The sequence below is a fragment of the Microcaecilia unicolor genome, chromosome 2, assembly GCF_901765095.1.
Source record: "Microcaecilia unicolor chromosome 2, aMicUni1.1, whole genome shotgun sequence".
In the NCBI taxonomy this organism is placed as follows: Eukaryota; Metazoa; Chordata; class Amphibia; order Gymnophiona; family Siphonopidae; genus Microcaecilia; species Microcaecilia unicolor.
The window spans coordinates 174,369,709-174,393,838 of record NC_044032.1 but is presented as its reverse complement, the minus strand read 5'-3'; the positions used below and the strand labels follow the sequence as shown (position 1 = coordinate 174,393,838).

The 24,130-nt window shown below is 43.7% G+C and overlaps 1 protein-coding gene across 1 annotated transcript in view; it reads right to left on the bottom strand.

The window, feature by feature from the left end:
* COMMD10 (COMM domain containing 10) overlaps positions 1-24,130 on the bottom strand; it is a 340,599-nt gene that overhangs the window by 224,889 nt on the left and 91,580 nt on the right. The gene's annotated exons all lie outside the window — the stretch shown is intronic.

Here is a 24,130-nt window from a genome sequence, read left to right as displayed (position 1 = left end):
GAGAATTGCTGGACATGGGAAGGGCAGGGGAGAGAGAATTGCTGGACATGGGATGGGATGGGAGGGAAGGGCAAGGGAGAGAGAATTGCAGGACATGGGATGGGATGGGAGGGAAGGGCAAGGGAGAGAGAATTGCAGGACATGGGATGGGAGGGAAGGGCAGGGGAGAGAGAATTGCTGGACATGGGATGGGAGGGAAGAGCAGGGGAGAGAGAATTGCTGGACATTGATGGGAGGGCAGGGATGAGATAATTGCTGGACATGGAGAGGAGAGAGGAGAATCGCTGGACGGGGAGGGGAGGACAGGGAAGAGAATTGCTGGACATGGAGGGGAGAGAGGAGAATCGCTGGACAGGGAGGGGAGGACAGGGAAGAGAGAATTGCTGGAAATGGATGAGAGGGGAGAGAGGAGAAATGCTAGAAATGGATGGAGAGGAGAGCAGGAGATAGAAGAGAATTGCTGGACATGGATGGATGGAGGAGTTGGCTAGGAGAGAGGAGAAATGCTGACTTGGATGGAGGAGAGGGGAGAGAGAATTATTGCTTTATATGGATACAGAGGAGGGAAGAGAGATGAGAAATGCTGGACATGGATGGAGGGGAGGAAAGAAAAAAGAAGATGCACATGGATGGAGATGAGGGAAAGGGAAGAGGAGAAAAACTGCACATGGATGGAGAAAATAGGCAAGAGCTTGATCCATGTTATACCTCCTCCAGTCAATTCCATGGAGGAGGACCCAGCTTTTACTTATGGATGCAGGGCAACAAAAGAAGAAGAAAGGAGGAAAGTAAAGAAATAAATGGAAAGGAAGCCCTTAAGTTAAGAGAACAGATAGAGAGCAGCAGAATCAGAGACTGGGACCAATATGGATAGAAAAACAACGTCACCAGACAAAGGTAGAAAAAATCATTTTATTTTCATTTTAGTGTTTGGAATTTGTCTTATTTTGCACTGGGTATACTGGAGCTGTAACAGCTTACAGAAATTATTTATAATGAAAAAAAAAATCACATTATTTTTTCTCCTATACTAGTATAATATTTTCAATGATGTCTGTTTATATGCGCCATGGCTGGTATAAGGGGTGTGGCTAATGTGGGTGTGGCTATAATAGGGGTGGTGCCATGTGTGGTGACCCCGCCCACAATGAGTACCGGCACCTTTTTTTCTACAAAAAAAGCACTGATTATAGCCTGCTGCATAATGTCATTGCTCATACAGAGACTGGCCCCAAAGCAACAGGAGATGATGTAGTGCAATTGCGCTGGATGAGATAATTGGATTTATGATATACTGCTAGATGAGCAAGGTGCCAAGTAGTTTGCACTAAAATAAAGAAAAAGATTTCAATTTTTCTAACGTAAAGGAGCAAGGAGAGAGAAAAATTGGGAGGATAGAGAGAAGAGATTATTAGAAGGAACCTCTAGATTTCCAACAGAGTGGATTCCCCTGAGGGAGTGGACAACATGAGAAGAAATCTACAAAAATTAGAAGAATGGTCAAATGTTTAGCAGTTAAAATTTAATGTGAAGAAGTACAAAGCGATGCACTTGGGGTGTATAAATTCCTAAAGAGCAGTATGTGCCAGGGAATGAGAGACTGACATACAAGAATCAGAAGAGAGACCGTGGGGCGATAGTGTCTGAGGATCTCAAGGCGGCAAAACAATGTGACAAGGTGGTGGCTGTTGTCTGAAGAATGCTGGCTGCATAGAAGAACGCATAACCAGCAGAAGAAAGAAGGTGTTGATGCCCTTGTACAAGTCGTTGGTGAGGCCCCACTTGGAGTATTGTGTCCAGCTTTGGAGGCCGTATCTCAAGGACATAAAAAGATTTGAGAAAGTTCAAAGGAAGTTGACAAAAATGGTACAGGGTTTGTACGTTTGTACCATAAAAGGTATGAAAAGAGACTGGAGACTTAAATATGTATATGTTAGAGAAAATGAGAAAGAGAGGTGATATAATACAAACATTTACACACTTAAAATTCATATTAATATTCAAACAAACCTCTTCCAGACATGCAGGGGCAGCAGAACTAGAGGATATAAATGGAGGTTGCAGGGAGGTAGAGTTAGGAGTAACATCAGGGAATACTTTTTAACAGAGAGTAGTAAACACCTGGAACACATTCAGTAAATTCAAAAATGCATGGGATAGACACAGGGGATGCCAGAAAAAGGATGAAAACATATCACAGCTTTTGAGGTGCTACCTTAGGCAAGAGTAATGGGAACTGAGGCTGATGCCAGAGACTTTTACGTCTGATTCCCACAAATGGCAAAAGACAAGTGAAGCTTCAGCAATTCGTAATGAGGGTGAAGTGCAGTTCAGTGGAGAGGGAAAACATCTTGACTGGTAAGTTGAATACTGTTAGCAATACTTGGGGATGATATGTGATTATAACCAAGACTACATCATGTTTGGCTGCCTATACGGTTGGCGTGGTGGAGACTTGACAAACAGCATTTAAGCATGGGTGACTGGGGACTGCACGGAGTGGCAGGCGCATATCTGGCCACGTTGGGCAGACTGGATGGACCATGCGGTATTTATCTGCTGTCATTTACTGTGCTACTGCAATATATACAGATATTTTCTCTGTCCCTAATAGGCTTGCAATCTAAGTTTCTGTACTTTAGGCAACTGACTTCAGAAAAGAGAGCGTGTGGGAAAGTAGGCATTATTTTAGTCACATGGGTCACTCTAAATGTGTATAAGCAGCTAGACTGATTACGTCATCAGAGAGGAAAGCTACCATGCCAGCTGTGTCAATGAAGGGGGAATCCCCCACTGCGCTGTTCACTTTGCCAAATGGCAATCTCGACTCTCACATTGAAAGATTTTATTTTGGCCAAAGTGGCCCCCACTGGAAAAATAGTGAAGATTACTGGTCAAACTTATTCAGCTGATGGCTCTGCATGCTTTTCTTTAGTCAATACAATTTACTTGAGCACTTGATGCATCTACTGTCACAGAAAGGACTTTTCCCCATACAGTACCTATAAAAAATATCCTTCTTCACAAAAGCCTCTGTTTTATCTAGTGGCATATTTGCATTAAGCAGGCACGTGCTTCTACTGAGGCATTATTCTACACTATATTGTAGATCAATATTTTTTCCTCATGTCAAAACAGTAATTTTTAATGCTCACCTTCAAAAAAAAAACCTCAGTCTCCTTCGTGTGCTTGTACCCTTTATTATGGAATGGACAGAAATCATCATTTCCCTAGAGCCTAGACAAGTCAATTGACTAAAGTGGCAACAGATATTTGTCATTGTATTCAGACACTGTCTTGACATTTTTTTTATTTGTGAATTTAAAAAAAAATAATTAGTAAAAGCTAAAGACATTTTGTTAAAAAAAAAAGCATCACTATCAGCAGAGGATGGGTTTTCCACAGCACTATGGTGACTCACATCTGTAGGTCAGAAATAAAAAGACAATCACCTTTGCTTTCAGGTCCTGGATTTCCTTCAATCTACTTTTAGCTTGCTGAGCTGGCAATACACTTTGAACAACATTTCCCCAGCCTGCACATATTACCATATAAAAGCACACAATAAAATAGGAAATGATTTGCTGTTCTGCACATTCTAGGTCAATATGTTTCCAGCCTATTTAACACCACTTGTTATCCAGGAACACTGCTCTAAGGGCCTAATTTTCTAAGCTTTTTACTGCCCAGACACAAAATTGGAAAAGAAACCTTAGTAAATCAGGTCTTAAGACGCTGAAAAAAAAAAAAGCAGGAAGTCTGAAAATCAAATGGCAGATACAGAAAGAACAACAAACCTAGCCTATCGGGTGTTCATTTACACCAACTGGCAGCAATTATTATAACAATAAAGGTGTCATATTTAGCTGAGATCAGCTAAAACAAAAACCCTCAAACTTCTTTCATCTGAGCTTCTATCTTAAGATCAGCTCTACCTCTGCTCATTTATCGCTTTTATCATTACTCAGAAAAAAAATGGCATAAAAGTAACACCAGGAGAGAGAGAGGACACACCAAAGTAACTAAGGGCCTCTTATCAAGCTGCGCTAGCAGTTCCCATGCAAAGTCCATTCAAAATGAATGGGCTTTGTTGGCATTGCCGTACCGGGGACCATTAGAGCAGATTGATAAAAGAGGCCCAAAATAAATAAAGAACTAGGGAGTCACGTGATGCACTGAGGGAGGAAAGACGCGTGTCTTTAGCTCTCCGAGGCCCTCCGCTCCAAATTGCTTAAAACCTCCGAAAAAATTATACAATCAGTGACCGACTCACGCTGGTAATTCATCCAGAAGACCATGGACAAGTACGTCGAGGCAACACCCAAAGTTTTGCCAGCACGGAGCGCAAAAAAAGAGAAAGAAAAACAACGGGTGGCGGAAGCTAGTGAAGCGAAGGCCCCGCCACCATGCGGACAGAGCTTTTCAGCAGAGCAGATAGTGCAACTCACAACGGCGGTTGCCCAGGCGCTGGAACCGCGCTTCGAAAAACTGCTAACCCAGGCGTTGGAGCCGCGTTTTGAAAAACTCTCCGCGCAGTTATCAGGATTCGAAAACACACTGGCAGAGACAACACAGAGGACGGGAGAACTAGAGCGGAGAGTATCCGAGCTGGAGGACGTGCAACAGACAATACCATCACAGATGGTCAACTTACAGAAGACGGTGGGCACTCTAACAGAAAAAGTCGACGAGCTTGAAAACAGAGCGCGCCGCAGTAACCTTCAACTCATCGGCATACCAGAATCTGTGGGGGACTCAGTGCTGGCCACGGTAGTCGAAAAATGGTTGACCTCAGAGTTTGCGCTGTCCGACCATGCCGGGGCTCTCTGCTTGGAGCGGGTCCATCGGCTGGGCCGCGTCCAAGATGGCCGACAGACCCCACGACCCGTAATCATAAAGATACACAACTACATACACAAGATGGAAATCTTGCGGGGCTATCGGCTCAAGCGAGACACTACAACTTATGATGGAAAGCTCATTCGTATCTTTCAGGACTTCTCAGCCTCATTACAAGAACGCAGGAAGAAGTTCACCCCGCTGTGCCGCCGCCTACATGACATGCAAGTACAATTCATGCTCATTTACCCAGCGGTCCTAAAAATCCGCCATAATGGCAAATGGCAGTCTCATGATTCCGTGACTACAGCACAAGCCCACGTAGCCAAGTTAGAGCAGCAAAAGCAGGAGCACAGTGGGGACCAGCCAGTGGAATGAGAGTAGTTTTGCATGGACTTACATTTCAGGCACTGAATGCCACTATCACGCAATCAGGAGCAACTAAAGAGAAGCAACTAACACCTAAAAGAGATGGGGCGGTGGGCCTCGAGCATGGCAGAGGCTCCCATAGATTCATCCAGGTGTGTTTTTTTGGGTAAGGGCTTAGCAGAGAGTTTGGGGATGGGACAGGGGGGTTGGGAGGGTGGAGAAGGGTTAGAGGAGGGAAGGGGGGGAAGATACCAACATCTGATTGAGGCGGGGAGTCGGGTAGACATGGATCCTGGTGTATTAGATGAGGACTTGAAAGATGCATGCGAATGGTGGAGGTGGTGGAGAGAGGGACCTTTCTGGAGCGCCTGGGGTGTGGCTGGGAACCCCGGGGGCTGTCTCAAATTGGAACATCTGGGCAGATCCCATAGAGGGTTTAACTATGAGCGATAAGACGCGTCTGATCTCCTGGAATATCTGTGGCATTACCTCTCCTATCAAAAGAACTAAGATTCTGGCCGCTCTTAAACACCACCAAGTGGGGATTGCCTGCTTACAGGAGACCAGACTGTCGGGGGGAGGAACATGAGAAACTAAAACGGGGATGGGTAGGAGAGGTGTATTACTCTCCAGCCACCGGCAGACGCGGTGGGACAGCAATTCTCATACACAAAGCTTTAATGTGCACAGCCAAACTAGCATTCAAAGATGGCGAGGGCAGATATGTGGGAATTAAGATTAACTTGCAAGGAACTGAGATTTTATTGGTGTCAGTATATGGCCCTCACACAGAAGCAAACAGATTTTATTCCCAGCTACTAGCACACTGTCAAGCTCATGCGAACCTGCCCATGGTGATAGCGGGAGACATGAACCAAGTAATGGACCTGGCGTTAGATAGGTCTACGCAGTCACCTGGGAATTTACACAATGCCCCATCACTTTTAGATCTGTTCTGTCAGAAGTTAGGCTTGCTTGACCCCTGGAGATTGCTTCATGAGGAGGAAAGGGACTACACACACATATCTAGAGCACATCGCTCCCAGTCCTGGCTAGACTATATATTTACATCCCAAGATCTATTTCAGAGGGTAGTTGGGGCCATGATTGGCCCGGAGGAGATCTCTGACCACTCGCTGGTGTGGTTGGAGCTGGAACCCACGGCTTATTTCAGTAGACCCCATAGTTGGAGATTTCCATCCTATTTGTTTCACTCGAAAGAGCTTCGGGAACACCTACAGAAAGACTGGGAGGAGTTTTACACTCATAATCAGGGGCACTTAGAAGACCCAATCTTATTTTGGTCCACGGCAAAAGCAGTACTTAGAGGTGGGGTGATAGCGTTTGTCAGCAACCGCAACCGGAAAATAACAAAAGGTATCATAGACTTGGAGAGGAAACTTCGATTAGCTAGACAGCAGTACAGTAGGCGGCCTACACCTGCACATTATGAATCCTTCATGGCCACGAGAATAGCACTTAACAGTTTGTTACACGAGCGCACGACTCGCTCCCTTCTTTATCGGAAGTACAGATTATACAAATATGGGGATAAGGCTGGAGGGATGCTAGCGAGATTAATAAAAGGAATGCGCAAGAGGAACTACATAGTGGCTATACGTCAACACGCAGGGGGCATAGTCACCAAGCCAGAAGGGATAGCAAGGGTATTCCACAGACACTTCGCTGACCTATACAAGGGATCTCAGGAGCCAACGGACATAAGAGCAGCCATACAAAAATATCTTGATAAGGTACAAATGGGAAAGCTTATGGAGGAACAACTACCACAATTACACAAACCGATAGAGACCAAGGAGCTGCAGAAAGCTATTACCGCATTGAAGCTGCACTCAGCGCCGGGGCCCGACGGTCTATCAGGGGAATTTTACAAAATGCTAAAACCCCAGATAACAGGACCATTACTGGATTACTTCCATGCAGTGGTCGGGGAGGGGCGGTTCCCGATTCACGCAAACACGGCACTTATAAGCTTAATACCCAAAAAAGGCAGAGATCACCTACAGCCTGGCTCTTACCGGCCTATTTCGCTCATCAATGTGGAGGCCAAGCTGCTGGCCAGAATTCTGGCGGACAGGTTGGCCCCACTGCTGCCACAGCTGGTGCAGGAGGAGCAGGCTGGGTTCGTTAGAGGGCGCCAGTCGGTTATAAATGTACGTAAAGTGCTCCTAGCCACCTTCGCAGAAGCCGACACACCATCTTCAGGGCTATTAGTGAGTTTAGACGCGGAGCGCGCATTCGATCGCGTGCTGTGGCCCTTCCTCTTCGAAACTCTGAAGTGGGTAGGGTTAGAGGGATGGTTCCTGCAGGCTATATCGACTCTATACACGGGGGTGCGGGCTATGGTGTTGGTCAACGGGGTCCGAACGGAGGGCTTCGACATTCAGAAAGGGACGCGTCAGGGGTGCCCCCTGTCACCATTATTATTTCTGCTGACCCTAGAACCTTTGTTGTGCGAGTTGCGCACACACAAGCAAATACAAGGGATACACTTACATGGACATGAGCTAAAGGTACTGGCGTACGCGGATGACTTGATGTTCTTGTTGAGTCGTCCTCGGACTTCCCTGGACCAGCTCCTCCGCACCATAGAGGGCTACGGCACGCTATCTGGCTTTCAACTAAATTTAACAAAATCACTAGCGATGCCGCTGGACCCGGAGCAGCGGCGGACATGGGGGGGTTCCTTTCCTCTGAAGTGGGCGGAGGGGCAGGTCCAATATCTTGGTGTGGTGATCCCCTCTGACAAAGGGCTGCTATATGACAGGAATGTCCTCCCATTGTTGGCACAGACGAAACGCACATTGCAGCTCTGGGGGGCGTTCCCACTGTCCCTATCGGGCCGCATCGGACTATTAAACATGATGATAGCGCCCAAGTGGCTTTACCTGTTCCAGATGCTGCCACTATATTTGAGACGGAGGGAGGAGCGGGTTCTGAATGGAGTGATACAGGCTTTTTTGTGGCAGGGGAAGAAACCCAGACTCCCACTACATATTATCCAGAAGCCCAGAGCTCATGGCGGGATGGGATTGCTAAACATCAGGTACCTTACAGTGGCATGCTCAATGAGACACATAAGGGATTGGTTGACGGGGCAGAAAGACTTTTCTAATACACAATTGGAGATGTCCCTCTCTCCCCATGCACATTTAGGCTGGCTGTTACATGCACCTGGAAGGGAGGTAGCTACCAGAGTAGGGAACAACCCCTTAGTTACATCAGCACGGGCAGCGTGGAGGTGGCTCTGCAGGAGACACCACTTTGATTGGAGGGTGACTCCTTTTCTGCCATTATACCACAACCCGGACTTTCCAGAGGGTTCCTCCTCGGTGTCCTTTAAGCGCTGGAGAGACAGAGGAATACTTTATTTGTACCAACTTCTGACTGAAGAAGGGAAAATACGCCCCTTTGCGGAGCTTAAACGAGAACACCATTTGGATCAGACTGATCATTTTGCATATCTGCAAATGCAGCACTACCTGAAAGCCCTGGGCTGGCTTAACCTTAGTGAAGATGTACAAGACACCTTAAATACGGCTATGACACTTGGAGCCCAAAACTCCGTGCCCCTCCGATATCACCACAGGTTCCTCCAGGACTCCACAGAGGACATTGATTACATTAGCAGAGCACAGGCCTGGGCCAGAGACTTGGAGACTGAAGTAACACCAGAGATATTCAAAGACTTTCTTCGCTCAGCCCAAAGTGGCGCAGTTTACACGCGTCATTGGGAGTTACAGTATAAATTTGCGATGAGGCTGTATATTTCTCCATCAAGAGCGCTGAAGGCGGGGTTTGGTGACTCTGGGGCGTGCCCCAGATGTGGACAATTAGTTGCAACACTTGGTCACATGTTTTGGCACTGCCCTAACATAGCGGACTTCTGGTCCCGGGTACTGGCTGAAACTCAAACCTACTGGGGTCGCACCATACAGAAACATCCATTGCTGCTCTTTGGAGTCTATAAAGAGTCGACACCCACAGTTCCGGGATTCACCTCCTTCCTCAGACGAGCAGTGCTGACTGGGAAAAAGACTATACTATTGAACTGGCGAGAAACAGTAACCCCACCAATAAGCGTTTGGAGGACGCAGATGATTGAACTACTAAAACTAGAAAGATGTGGAGTTAAAGACTTTGCCTCCAAAGAGGGCAGGAGTTTAGAGAAAACGTGGGCAAACTTCTGGGATACATTGCAGCCAGCGGCAAGAAGCAGAATATTGAATTGAATACGTTGTTGGACAGGATCCGTGTGACTCAGACTCCTTGTAAAGAACAGAGACAGTTCGGGGGGAATGGGGGGGGGGGGGGGTAGGGGGGAAGGGGGGATTTGGGGGAGGGATCAAGGGATTCGGATAGGGAAGGATGTTGGGAAGGTTCCTTGTACCTGTTTTGGAATGTTTTTGCAGATGGTTTCTTCATGACATGTCTTGTTCCTTTTGAAACTTAATAAAAATGATTTAAATATAAATAAAGAACTAAATAACAATTTTGTGCTAGATCCATAAATTTAACAGGATATTATTATTCAGTTTCCAGTTTGGATATAGATATATCTATTCCGAAAATTTGCTTGCTGTATGTTCAATGGTTTGGAAAAATAACACGCAAACAAACACATCCACACATTTAAGGAGTAATTTTATAAAAGGGTACTCTCTTCTGCATTTTAGAACAGCGATGACAATTAGAGGCTGTACGGTCAAGTCCTAGGCACAGCAACCACCAATTGTGTGTGGAAGTCACAGAGATGGTCTTACCGCACGTAGTACAGTTTTTAAAGCCACTGGGAGTTTTAGATTACATGGGGGGGGGGGGGGGGGGAACAGCCAAAGCAAATTCTAATGGCACAATTAAAAAAACAAACAAGAAAACCCCCTAAAACAACTGAATACTGGAGTTTTAGATTACATTGGGGGGGGGGGGGGGGGGACAGCCAAAGCAAATTCTAATGGCACAATTAAAAAAACAAACAAAAAAAAACCCCTAAAACAACTGAATACTCAGGCCTAAGAGGGCCAAGGGAGCTGCACAAAAATAAGCCAAAACATATTAAGAAAATAAAAAGGGAGGGGGGGGGGGGGGAGGATTGAGAAAACTGAAGTAAAGAAAAAAAGTCCTGTGTACCACCAGGGAATGCACCAAAATTAGTTGTGATAGGGGTGGGCAGGAGTTGGGAGGGGTGGGAGGGATTGAAGACTAAACTAGGTCCTGCTGTGCCTTCTAGAGGCTATCCCTTAATGAGAGAGGCTTACCTTGTTATTGGACTATCCCAACAGCAGCACATTTCACACTAATTGAGGACTTCCCCTGAAGAAGCAGATGTGAAACGGGCTCCCATTGGGATAGTCCAATAACAAGAAAAGTCTCTCTGATGCTCAATAAGTGAAATATTACAAATGAATGAGAAACATCTGGATGTTTGATGAAATCTACTAGACATGTTCAGGAACTCATGAAATAAGGTATTTTACATTTTGTGAATAAAACGTTTTGATAAAGAATACAAAAACGAAAAGCAAAAAAATGTATATATCCAACACAGAGGTTTTTTTGGGAGCCTATGATCGAATGCAGCTGAGCTAAGAATGCTTAACTGTGCAGTTCTTATGAACAATGTCTTGGCTTTAGCACTGAAGCCCTTTTTCCTCCCGTCACTGGATATGTATAGTAAAACATGATGAACAATTAAGAATTGTTTATATAGATTCCCTGAACATACTAGTAAGCTGGGGGTAATCAACTGGCTTGAAATACGCTAAATAAACCCTAGATTGACTAAGTATGTCACGCTCACCATGAAAAAAAGACAAACTGCACCCTATCTGAATTATGAGGATGTGCAATTTGTCATTTCTACCATCAAGATCCAGTGGGGAATACTTCAGGAAGATTCCTTATTGCTGCTCTTAAATGTTATGGGTTTAGACTTAACTTTAAAGATACTAAAAATCCACAGGTAACAATGTACCTACAGTTTGCATATGATTTGAAACCTTAAAACTCTAGCAATCATCACTTAACAGACTGATAAAAGTTTGAGGACAACTTTTACTCAGGACGAATCTGCTAAAGTTTCAAAAGGTAAAATTAGTCCTTACCTGAATTTTCTTTCCATTAGTCCCAACAGATCAATCCAGAGATGAGTGGGTTATGTCCCTCTACCAGTAGGTGGAGATAGAGAACCTCAGAGGTTTACTATTTGTGGACCTGTGCATCCATCTTAACCTCAGTATTGTCGATACCAAAGAAATGGAAGAAGCAGTTCAAGTAGGCTCCTCCTCTACTGCTCCTGCGGGAGGGAAACATCCGCGGTGGAAACTGCAGCCTGATGCTTTGCAATTCTTGTTTTGTTTTGGGGTTTTTTTTAAGAACCTAAATAAGCCAAAATCAACAAAGGATGAGCATCTGGATTAATCTGTTGGGACTAATGGAAAGAAAATGATCAGGTAAGGGCTAATTTTACCTTCGATAGCATCCCACAGATCAATCCAGAGACAAGTGGGATGTACCAAAGCAATCCCCAAGTGGGGAGGAATCTCAAAGACAGAACAAGCCCTGATGGACAATGCTGGAACCAGACTCCCGACATGGAGGCAGAAGGAGAAAGCAGTGCCCGACAAAACTCGCCATCCCGAGGCAAAGCAAGAACTTCCCTCCAGAACCAAGAAAAACGACACTGACTAGAGACATAATAAAGGAGGTAGAGCAACCGTCAGCAAGAAAGCGGCTCCAAATTGCAGAAGAAAGCCTGCATCCAGCGGCAGACAAAATTGCACCAGCCCACAAAGGAGGAACCTTCATTAACCAGCGACAAAGTGAATTCTGGAAAGGATTGAGTCAGAGACAGAGCCAGACTCCACAGGCAGAGGTGATAAAAACTGCACCACCCCACCCCAAGGCAAGGCACTGCAATTAGAGCCACAGACAGGGCAGCCAGAAATGGTAAAAGGCTCAACAGCTGGAAGGAATGCCCAGCTTGCCCGCCAGAAATGAACAAGTCAGGTCAACTAGCCACCATGAAATCAGAGGCAAACCACAGCCTGACCTCCTGTGAGGAGGTCCAGCCCAACAATCAAGGCAGAATAGCCAGAGGAGGATACCAGGTGACCTTCAGGAATGAGGCTAGGCTTGTGTTCCAAAAAGAAAAACGCCCTACAGTTGGAGCCAGGCAAGAAAGCCAAAACCAGATCCAGATGCGATACACAGAAGAGAGCTCAGGTTGACCTCCAGAGAAGGAGGCAGACACAAGCGAAAGAGACAATGGTCAGCTTGATGGAGAGGGCTGGGACAAGGTCCAACCCCTCAAAATGGGCTCTAGAGGCAGAGCAAAGCTTGAGCCCCAGGAAACAGAGCAAGGCACAACCTGCCAAAATGGGTCAGGCACTACCTGGAACCGCTGGGGAAGGCTGAGTAAAGCCTGAACCCCAGAAAAGGAGTAGGGCTGCCATCTATAGATGGAAGTATGGTCAACCTCCAGGGACTGAGTGCTGCTCGACCCCCCTCTCTCCCAAGACAAAGCTAGAGGCAGTTGACTACCAAGTCCAGAGGCCGAGCAAGAGTCGACGTCCAGATACCAAAGAAAGGTCGATGTCCAGAGACCAGGGAAAGGGCGACTTCCATAGACTGTGCATGAGTCAACATCCAGAGACTGAGCATGGGTCAATGTCCAGGAACTGACAAGTCTCGCCATCAAAAGACTGTGCCAGGAGATGATGCAAGGCTCAACATGCAGAGATGGTCTGATCTGGAGCAAGGCTCGACGTCCAGGGGCAGTGAAAGGCTCAATGTTCAAATACGGAGCAAGGCCCGATGGCCACAGCTCCAGCTCAACGTTCAAAAATGGAACAAGGACCGATGGCTGCAGCAAGGCCTGACTTTCAGAGATGGAGCATAGCTCGCCGGCCAAGCCAGAGCAAGGCCTAATGTCCAGTCTCGAGACATAGCAACTTCCAATGGTCAAAGGCTGGACCAGGCCCATCATCCAAAAATGGAACCAGGCTTAATGTCCAAAGACGGAGTATAGTTTGCCGCCCAAGACGGAGCAAAACTGGACTTCCAAAGATAGAGAAAAACTCTAAGTCCAACTACAGCCTCCAAATCGATCAGGGCTCATTGCCACAGGCACACTGCGGGAAAATCAGAAACCAGAATGACTTCAATGTCATCAAGAACAATGCTGCCACTGTAGAGGATGACACCCTTATGTGCCAAACAAGGGTGCTAGCATCCCAGCACACTGAAATGCAACCAGAATGCCACAAGTAGTGATTCAGCCCTCAGAGAGCACAATAAGGTACCCTAGCTATCACCTAGGAGGCCACTAAAAGTACATTGCCTGCAGAATATGTGCATTTGAGGCGATTCTGACTGTGTATGCTCCTGCTTTTACAACTATTATTTGGTTTATTTTTCACACATATTATACAACTCTCAGAAATTTAATACTTGCATACTACAGGGACTCCTGAAGCAGGCCTCTGTGGCCGAAACATGATTTGTGTTCAGTCCAGTACTTTTTGTGAATTAAACTTCTGATGTGAACTCATTGAGTCTGTTGGATGTTTTTTTTCATCATCTTTGTTGACACCTTTACTATGTTTGCCTGCTTGTCCCATAAGAAGTCCAGTTCCACACCTTGACAGTTTACTAAAACAGGATTAAGGAACCTGTTCTTTCTTACTTGTTCAAGCAAAACTACCTGAATTTTTGCTCAGACCAGGTCAATTATTATTGGCCACCTGATTGCTGAAAGCCATTTGGGAATTCAAAATTTCCCCTAGCTCCAGGACCTTGTAGGTAAGCTCCCCATGCCAGTTTGGAAGCATCTAATTAAGACAAATCAGCATTGAAGGATTTGCAAGGGTAAACCCAAAGTCAAATGGGGAAGGGAGAGTCAACAAAACAGCATCAGCTTTGAGTAAAGAAAATAAGTTTCAGGAAGAGTAAAAAACACATTAAGAAGATCAACTGTTAAGTCAAGGGCTGCTGAAAAATACAAATGGTAAAACTGCTTGAAAGTAGAAACAATCAGCTGCAGAATGTTCACAAGATTCTGCTTACTCAATAGCAAGAAAAGCATCTGGGGAGCTGTGTGGCCAGTAGTGAACTGTTGTGCAAGATTTCTCTTCAAGAGAGCCATAATATTCCACACCAACAAGTGATCAAGTTAACAAGATCCATCTGTGTAAGTTAGTTGTTGCTGCTGCTCAACACCAGAGAATCATTCATTTCCAAAATGTTTGTCTTTCTGAAGTCTAGCGGTTTCTTTTTCTAATAATCTGTATGCTGTATGTGCGTGCATGTGTGTGCGCATATGTATGGGAAATATTGTATGACATCTTCTCTTTTCCCTTCCTAGACCTGCCATACTTGATTGCAGGAGCAGATTGCTTTACAGAGAAGATAACATCAGGAGTGGAAGCTCCATGATCCCACAGCACAGTAGATTTTGGCAGATGGGAAGCATTTGGCCTGCCTGCTTGCCATAATGCTCTGCTCTAGATTAATGTATCTCTCAACCATTAGTCTCAACTGTTGATCACACATGGCACTGTAGCCCCGGTCATCAACCCTTTCCTGTCCTTAACACCACCCACTATGCTAAGGATATCACCCATCTGTCAACCACACAAGTTTGCCTGTAGGAGACTGCTCTTTTCTTTTTTTTGCCCTTATGTATGATGGGATACCAAATCAGCCTGCTGCTCCACTAGGAAATCTGCCAACTCTCCTGCATATTGGTTGACTTTGCTATCTCTATTTGGGAGCTTCATGCAGCAATGTTATCACCTGTACAAGCTGTCACCTTTTTGGCCCTCTTGAATTCTGAGTGGATCAAGATATACATTCCCATATCTATTGCAGAACCTAGTACTAACATTCATTTCACCCTACCACTTCCCCACCCTCATCTTAAAGTTTGTGTTTAATACGTATTTGATATCCGCTGTTCAACAAATTTTACCAAAGTGGTTCAAAAAACTAAACTTGCAAAAAAGAATTTAAGTGTGGGATAGACCTTAATGAAGTTACTTGTCACAGGTTAACTTTTTAAAGAACAGGGCAGAAATTCTGTAATATCATCTCATTTTATTTATATCATTTTATTAAGTATCAAAGCACACAGAGAAATGAGTTTTAACCCAATTTCCAAGGAACATGTAAAAGAACGAATATACTTTTTAACTGTCATTTAGAATACTAAAAAAGAAAAAGGAAGTTCACTACCATTTTAATGACTTTCACTAGACATAAATAAAATGTCTTACTCCAGGCATAGAAAGCTAAAGGTCATAGTCACTGGAGCTATAAAAATGTGCCATTTATAATTCAGACAGATTGCATCTATGCCCGAGTATATATACATGTGTGTATGGAATACAAAAAAAGAAGAAAAAATAACCAAGAAAGTCTGCAGCAATTGCTGTGCCATATGCCAGTGGCACTGGAAACAGCATGATACTACCTACAGAAATACCCGTTAAAAGTTAAGAATGAGCATCAAGTTAAATACACCTGCAGAATTCCTAAGAGATCAACAATTCATTCTCTCTCTAATGGTAAACTACTGCTCAATCCCACTTTATCAACAGTCTGAGAGCTCTTCATTAGCAAAAGTCTCACTACAGCAGACAGCCCTTCAATCTGAAACAATGGAAACATTTCACATTTTCACAGCAGTTCTGTATTTGAAAATAATGTGTTAGGCTGACCTAAAAAAACATGTATAGCAGAACCACAAAATAATATACAATTTAGCATGCTGTACTGAAGCTATGAGCTAGTTCAGTTGATAACATTTAGGCAATCAAAAATCAAAACCCCAAGTTTACGGCTGGAAAACTTATACAGCAGGACACCACATTTGCTAAGTATTCTACACAGTTAAGACTTGCCTTGTTGAAAAGGTCCAGAGCCTCTGATTATACAATCTGCTGTGACTTTTCCTTTTTCCTCTATGCATGAAGTGTAGTCCTAAATAATGAATCTATCAAGCAAAGAGTCTTCTCTGGACTTTGACTTTGATGCAGTTGTTTCAGCAGAAACACCTGCATAATTTGCAGGTACTAATCGGAGCCTTCCACAATCCCTAGGCCACAGTATTTCTGGGAATGAACTCAGAGAGACAATGTGAACAGTGTTCCAAGTTAACACTGATCATCTAGATGATGTGTGGAAAATCTAGACAGAAATGAAACAGATGTGACCACACCAAGCCATTCTCACTCTCAATTGGACATATAGTCGAAAAGTAATATTCTCACCCAATTCAAAATAGCATAGATGAAATTTCTTTACAATCTTCTTAATACAGCATCTGGTGATGTTATAAACCCATTTTGACAAACTTGCTCCAGCACTGTTCTCTACAGGGAGACTACATTTTCTCATCTCATTTGCTCAGTCTAATAGAACAAAGGGCTCACAGGGGCCAGGACTGTCTATAGCTGTATGCTATTCTTAAAGGTAAATCAATATTTGTCAGTCCTATTATTAAATATAACAGGTGTATTAATATCACTTCAACAAACCCAAAGCTTCTCAAACTTTCTTCATTAGACACATACATGAAAATTATATGATTTTAAAATCAGACCTTGGTAGCGACTCTTTTCACATGAAGTACCTAGCCTCATGACTCGCTGAATCCTTCATTGATCTGTCTTTAAACTTCAGTATATTTAACATTCTTTCCTTTATTGATCCAATTAACTCAATTTTCTCATGTATTTATAAGGAAATATTGAATGACTCATCTCTCAATTTGACACTTCATCAGGACCTTAGCCAACATGGGCCATGTTTCGCCTATGCTGCATTAGAGTGTGGTTGTAAAAAAAATCATAAAAATTGTTAGTGATCAATCTTAGTGAGGCTGTAGATTTGATGTCAAGTTCTAAAACCTTTAAAAATCAGGCTTGTCCAACTTTTTTTTTTTTAATCTGGGGCCACATTTAATATTTCATAACATTGAGAGGGCCAAGTCATGCAAGCACATGAGTACAGTCACTCTCTATTTCTCTCCCATGTCCCCCAGCCTTCACCCAGAGTCTCTCCCATGTCCCCCCGTGCCTTTACCCAGTCTCTCACCCATGCCTCCCAAGCTTTCACCCAGTCTCTCTCCTATGCCTCACCCAATCTCTCTCCCGTGCCCCCCATAGCCTTCACCCAGTTTCTCTCCCAAGCCCCTTACCAGCCTTTACCCCATCTCACTCTCTCATGCCCCCTCCCTGCCTTCAAATAGTTTCCTCCACCTCATCTGTCTTCTCTCCTGTTTTCAGCTGTCGATACTTACCACAGGATCCCTACTGTGACTTGCCTAAAAACTAAGGGCCTCTTTTACAAAGCCACGCTATCCATTCTAGATGCGGCAAATGAGAGGAAACCCAATCAATTCCTATGGCCTTCCTCTCATTTGCCGTGCAGGAATCCCTAGCGCGGTTTTGTAAAAGAAGCCCTATGTGTGTTATAGAATACACCCAGTCCACGTATAATTTAGGCATCGACATTTACACCAAGCTTTACTTGGCATAACTGCCTGCATCTAAATTTAGTCACACAGACAAGACACTTTGCGTATTTAGGCTTACTTTATAGAATATGCCTAGGCATATTTTGTTTTGACACTGATTTTTTAGGCATGATATATAGAATCTAGTCCCTTATGGCTGAGTTCTTACACCAGGGAACTGTTTCCCTCCCTACTACAGTATTTCTAAAACATATTTTATTTCCTCTTCTATCAAGAATACAAGGAGCTCAAAATATGGTGGCTCTCTTCCTTTTAGAATCTAAGTACCAGTTACCAGTTCTAAGAACAAAATGCACTGGCTCCCAGTAAACTGTAAAATAATGTATACGGCGCTAGCATCTAAATGTCTTCAAGGGTCTTGGGTATTTAATAGCATGCCTGCTGATATGGACTTATTTTAAGGACAGCTGAGAGTGCCCTTCTGTGTGCCTCAGGAAGCAAAATATGCTAAACTGACTAGTACTAGACTTAGCTATCTCATACTTACATTTGGAATACTCTGGAAAGAGAATTAGACTTTTCAACAAATTAGAGAGTCTTTCTGAATATGTACAAAATATGATTATTCACCTATGCCTATGTAAGACAGGTTGAAAATACACAATTATAGGAAATTACTGAATTTTAAGTAGAGACAAGGTGATGGCCAACATGTCCAAACTTTTTACGCATATAATGTTAAACAGCAGGTTTTTATACCATTTGTTGGGTCCACAGAGGACTGGTGGTGGTACAGCACTCTAACAATTAACACAGTATGATGTGTTATGATTGATGTGCATTTTATTTTTGTAATAACTAATGTATTTATTTAGTTGATTTATGATTATGCTAACAAATGTGATTGTCTTATTTTAAGTGTTTTGAAGTAATCTTTTTGTAACCTTTTTGAGCAAAAATGATTATTTATTAGTAAAGATACTGGCAAATAGAGACAGAAGAAAGAGAAAAAAGAGAAGCTTAGAAGTGAAAGATGAGAAATTTGAAAGAATGAGAAGAAAAGATTGAGAAGATAAAGAAAGAAAGACAAGGAACAAAGAAAATACATTAAAAAAGAGACACAAATGGTTAAAGAAGAATTTCATTATTTTGTAAGCTGAGGCCACTTTGGTAATAATTCTGAACCTATTTTGAGGAGAGTGGCGGGCTATAAGTACCTATCATCATCATCATCATCACGACGAGCTGAAGGACAGCTGCCAAATTTCTTCCCATGCAAGGTCATGACACTGCTTACCAGTGTGTGTCAATGACCTCCATCCCCACCAGCCCACTTTCAAATGTCATTTGAAGGTGGACTGGCGGAGATATCCTCAAGGTTGTAAGCATTTCTAAATGCCTTGTTCTTAAAGTATGCAGCTCTTCCACCATCCACTTTCCCCTTTCTGTTCTGAGATGGGTAGAGAGGCAGAGTAGCACAATAAAAAAGAGAAAGACAATGAGGGCTGCCACTGAAGAATACTGGCAGAGTAATTAAGAGGTGATAAATGGTCCAAGTTGTGAAGGGGTAATGGACAAGGAAAAATGGGGAGGAGTACAGGGCCGCCGAGAGGGGGGGGCAGGGGGAGGCAAGATTCCCCAGCTCCACTCTCCAAGTGGGGCCCGGCGCTGCTGCCACGTCGGCAAGGCTTCCAAGCAGTGGCTGTCACAACTGCCAGGAATGGTGAGCCCTTGGACCAAAGCCGGAGCTTTGGCAGACAAATCACCTGGGCTGGCAAAGGCAGGAATCAGAACAGACTGGACTAGGACAGACTCAACAAGGAAGGACAGAGGTAACTAAACACAATGGACAACACAAGAACCAGATCCAGATGAGGCAAGAAAAAGAAGAAAAAGGGCCAGAACTGGAACAAGGCAAGACTCGGAACCGGATTAAAACTGGGACTGGAACCCAGGGATGCAAGACAAGGCAAAACACGGAAGTAGATTAAAACTGGGTCCAGAAAAGGTCAAGACAAGGACAAGGCAAGGACTGGATCCGGACAGGACTAGACTGAAAGAGACAAGACAAAGCACACCTAGACAAGCAAGACAGGGTAGGAGCTAGGCAACAAGAATAACAGAAACAAGACAAAAAACAAGGCAGGGACAGGATTCAGGATTCTGGAACGGGCTTGGCTGGAACAGGATTCTGAAACAGGCTTGGCTGGAACAGGATTCTGGATCAGGCTTGGCTTAGCTTGGCTGGAAAGGATTCTGGAATGGGACTCGGCTTGACAGGGAACAGGATACTGAAAGGGACTCGGCTTGACAGGGAACAGGATACTGAAAGGGAGTTGGCTTGACAGGGAACAGGAACAGAATTAGCTCAAACACACATCAGGAACAGAACTTGGCAGAAACAGAGCTCAAGAGCCAGGAAGCAAACATAGAAGGCAAAGGATTAAGCAGACTAAGGGAGGATAAGCAAACAAAGAAGCAATGTGCTTACCAGCACCCACAGCTGGAAAGGGAAAGGCCAGGCAGACTGAGAGGCAGCAGACACAGCTGCATAGCAATGACGTAATCAGGGATAATGCTGGCTTCTACAGACTCTCAGAATAAGCAGACAAGAACCACACACACAGGAAACAGAACAGGGAATACAGCAAACAGGAACAGAGCTTGGCTTAAACACAGAGCTTAACTATAGCAAGAGTCAGAAGCAGGGCTAGACTAAAAGCAGGAGCCAAGGGTAGAGTCAAACAGATACAGACACCAAGGGCAGGGTATGGCTCTACAGCCAGTCTTTCGGGAACAAGGTTCAAAAGTAAACTCACAGAAACAAAGGAAAGTATTGAAACACAAGACTTAGAGAAACACAGAACAGAACTTCAGGAGCAAGACTCTCAGGAACCAAGCCAAGCATGGATATGATATAAACAGGTAACACAAGATTAAGAGACCTCTTGCAAAGGCAAAACATGAGAGTTCCCAGGTGCTTAATAAAGGACTTGCTGATGATGTCACAACTTGGAATAAGGTTTGAATTTCTGGCACATCAGAGTGAGGTTTGGATTGAAAGCACACTAGGCAGCAGATGCATCAATGCGTGAACAAGGCAGTCCAGAGAAGTCAGAGCCAGATCACTGGAAAAAGGTGAGTCTGGATGCAGGGGCACAGCCACAACTGTGACAGTGGCACAGGCAGAGGAAGTGGAGGAGTGGCCTAGTGGTTACAGTGGTGGACTTTGGTCCTGGGGAACTGGGTTCGATTCCCACTTCAGGCACAGGCAGCTCCTTGTGACTCTAGGCAAGTCACTTAACCCTCCATTGCCCCAGGTGCAAATAAGTACCTAAGCCGCATTGAGCCTGCCATGAGTGTGAAAGCTCGGGGTACAAATTTAAAAAAAATAAAAAAAATAGACAGGCAGAAGAAGGTTGTATTAATTGGTCTCCTGCTTGCGGGTTATCGCATTAACGCGTTATCTTCTCTGCCGTTACAGGTTCATCTTCCTGTCTTGCTCATCCCACCTCCTGACTGTGACTACTTCCTGTTTCCACCGGCACCATGGCAGAAAGGATCTGCGGTGGCAGAGAAGACTCAGAGTTAATGTGTTAACGTGACAACCCAGTCCTGGCCAGCACACAGCGAGAGCACAGCAGGGGAAAAGACAGACAACCGGTCCAAGGGGGAGCACTGCAGACACCGAGGTAGGGTCATGCTTGATAGATGAAATTACTTTGGTTGGTGTGGGGGAGGAGGGTTCAGAGGGGGCACTTACGACTGTTTGTCCTGGGCTAGGCTTTGTCTCTCAGCGGCTCTGGAGTCCAGCAAATTGGCAGGGTAGTATGAAGATCTTAGCCCTGTTTCTGCTCATTTTCTTTGTATTTTCACTATCTCATATGTTTTATTATTGTAAACTGCTTAGCTGATAGGCAGTATATTAAGAATGAAGTAATCCTTGAACCTTACTACTACTACTTATCATTTCTAAAGCGCTACTAGACGCATGCAGCGCTGTACACTTGAACATGAAGAGACAGTCCCTGCTCGACAGAGCTTACAATCTAATTAGGACAGACAAACAGGACAAACAAGAGAAAAGGGAATATTAATCCACCAAACCATCACTGGTTTTGACATATAACAATGGAATGTAATGGCTCTTACTCCCCCTTTTTTTCCCTCTAGGGCTGCTTCCCAACCACATTCTCAGGTATAGCCAAAGTGTCTCACATCAACTTCCAATCACAGTAAATCAAAATTAACATTCCTTCTTCACAAAAATAACTCAAGCTTATTCAAGACAGATGTGTGCTAATTTAAGGCTGAAAGAGAAGCTAGTCGAGTGCAATATTGTCTGTATGTTGCACTTACAAATTTTATCTAAGAATCCTAGTTACCACACATATCTCCATTTACTCATAGATTTCTGAACCAGCAGAAGACAGTAATAAAATTCTCTCTTGCTCAGTCACACTTCAAATGCTTTCTCCAAATGATGGTGTACAAAAGAATGCAAAGTTTCTGAAAGCTTTATAGGGAGCCAGGCAAATTCACAGCAAGAGCAAGCAGAATCAATACATGAAAAATCAGAATGTATGGCACTAAGCATGTCAATCCATTAAAGCTGCATAAAGAAAAGTGGGTAAACAACTTACATGAGTTGCATGTAATTTATTGAACTAACTTAAATTTTTCTATTTTGGACAAGAAGTCAATGAAGAGACAAAAACACTGTGAAGCTCTGAGGGTTAGGGGATTAACATCCAACCGCTGTACTGGCTCATTAAACAAATCTCTCTCATTAGCAGAAAAGCAGGGGTTCTGAAGAAACTTCCTCCAAGTCAGAAACATTCTCATTATTTTCCTAGCATTTAACTGGGATGCCAGAGCTAATCCAAAAATCCCCATGTTTGAATAATTCTAGCTGGCAGATCACCAATGACAATTCAAGATAAATTATCCAGTTTACTGAAGATAAGCATATGTTCAGAAGGCCCAGTACCACTCTGATGTTTCTCCATTCAACATGGCTCTTCCATTCAATCTGGAAGATGTGGCAAGTGCTTAGTTCTTTATTACAGAAGGTTCTTATCCTTTCACATGCCAAAAGTTGTTAAACTATTATAAATTTAATCCGTGCAAAGCACTAACAAAACAGTTACATTGATGAGGCCCTGGAACCAGTGGAACTCATTCCAACAGATCACTAAATCAAAGCCCTTTGTACTTTGAATTCTCATATGCTTATTTTATATAGAAGAAACAAAGCAAGCTTACCTCAACCATTCAATATGGCTAGTAGCACGTACACGTCAAATGTCATTTAAGACAATAGTAGCAGACTGAATCCTAAAATACTCAGCTGTACACCTGCACACTACACTGACAAGTGACAGATAAGCAATAGAAAAACAGTCATACAAAAATACTAGGAACTTCCAATACACTCTTAAAAGGGGACCCAAATTCCAATAAATTTTGCATGGTTCCCTATCTCTCAGCCTTTTGAACGCCTAAGTTGTGAAATCTTTGTGCCTTCTGGGACCCTGAAGCAGTTTTTACGAAATGCTGGCCAACGTTGGCCCAGGGGCATTCCTACATCTTGATCGCTATCGATTATTATTTGTTTTTGCTATTTTGCATCTTGAGGGAGTCCCAGCACCACCCTTCCCTCCCAGCACTTTATACTTTGGAATTTTTGATGCAGCGCTGAACAGCTGCCAGCATATAGGTTTAACTATATTTTCCAAAAGGAAAGCTCAGAAGAGTAAAAATAACCATTCACCAGGTTATTGGATCCTTTGTCTGGCACTGTGTAAATCATAAAAGGTCATGAGGCATCAACAATTAAAACATTTTACTTCATGGATGCACTGATATAACAGGTGCAAAAATCCAAAATGGCTGGTTTCAGGCATAAATTCCTTTATAAGCATAATTAGGGGAACATTTTAGTATTTCCTTTTTTGTTTTGTTTTTTTACTTTTGCAACATGGGAAGCTGTCTCTCAATAAGTCATTACAAAAGGCAGAGCATAAACTACAATTCATTTCTCATGCAGAATGAAAAATTATGAAAAGTCACCAAAGGACATCATTTTTCTGCTCCTCAAGCCAGGTCACATCTGCACAGTGAGCATAAAAAAAAATCCTATCTGGTCTTGGTATCATTACAGAGGTAACGTTTCATAAAAGATAAATTGTGCTTAAATTCGCTGTTTAGGTATAAACCTACCTCCCTTTAAACAACTACTATACATGTTTTAATTTCATTCTTTTCTTGAGGAAATATTTATTTTGATGGCTGCAAGACAAAGCTCTCCAGTCATGGTTGAGTTTCTATGCCACTCTTCTCAAAGTATCCAAGAGTTACAAAGCAAGATAGGATTCTGTACAGTCTCCTAAAGTATTATTCCTTAACAAGACTGCAGTGCCC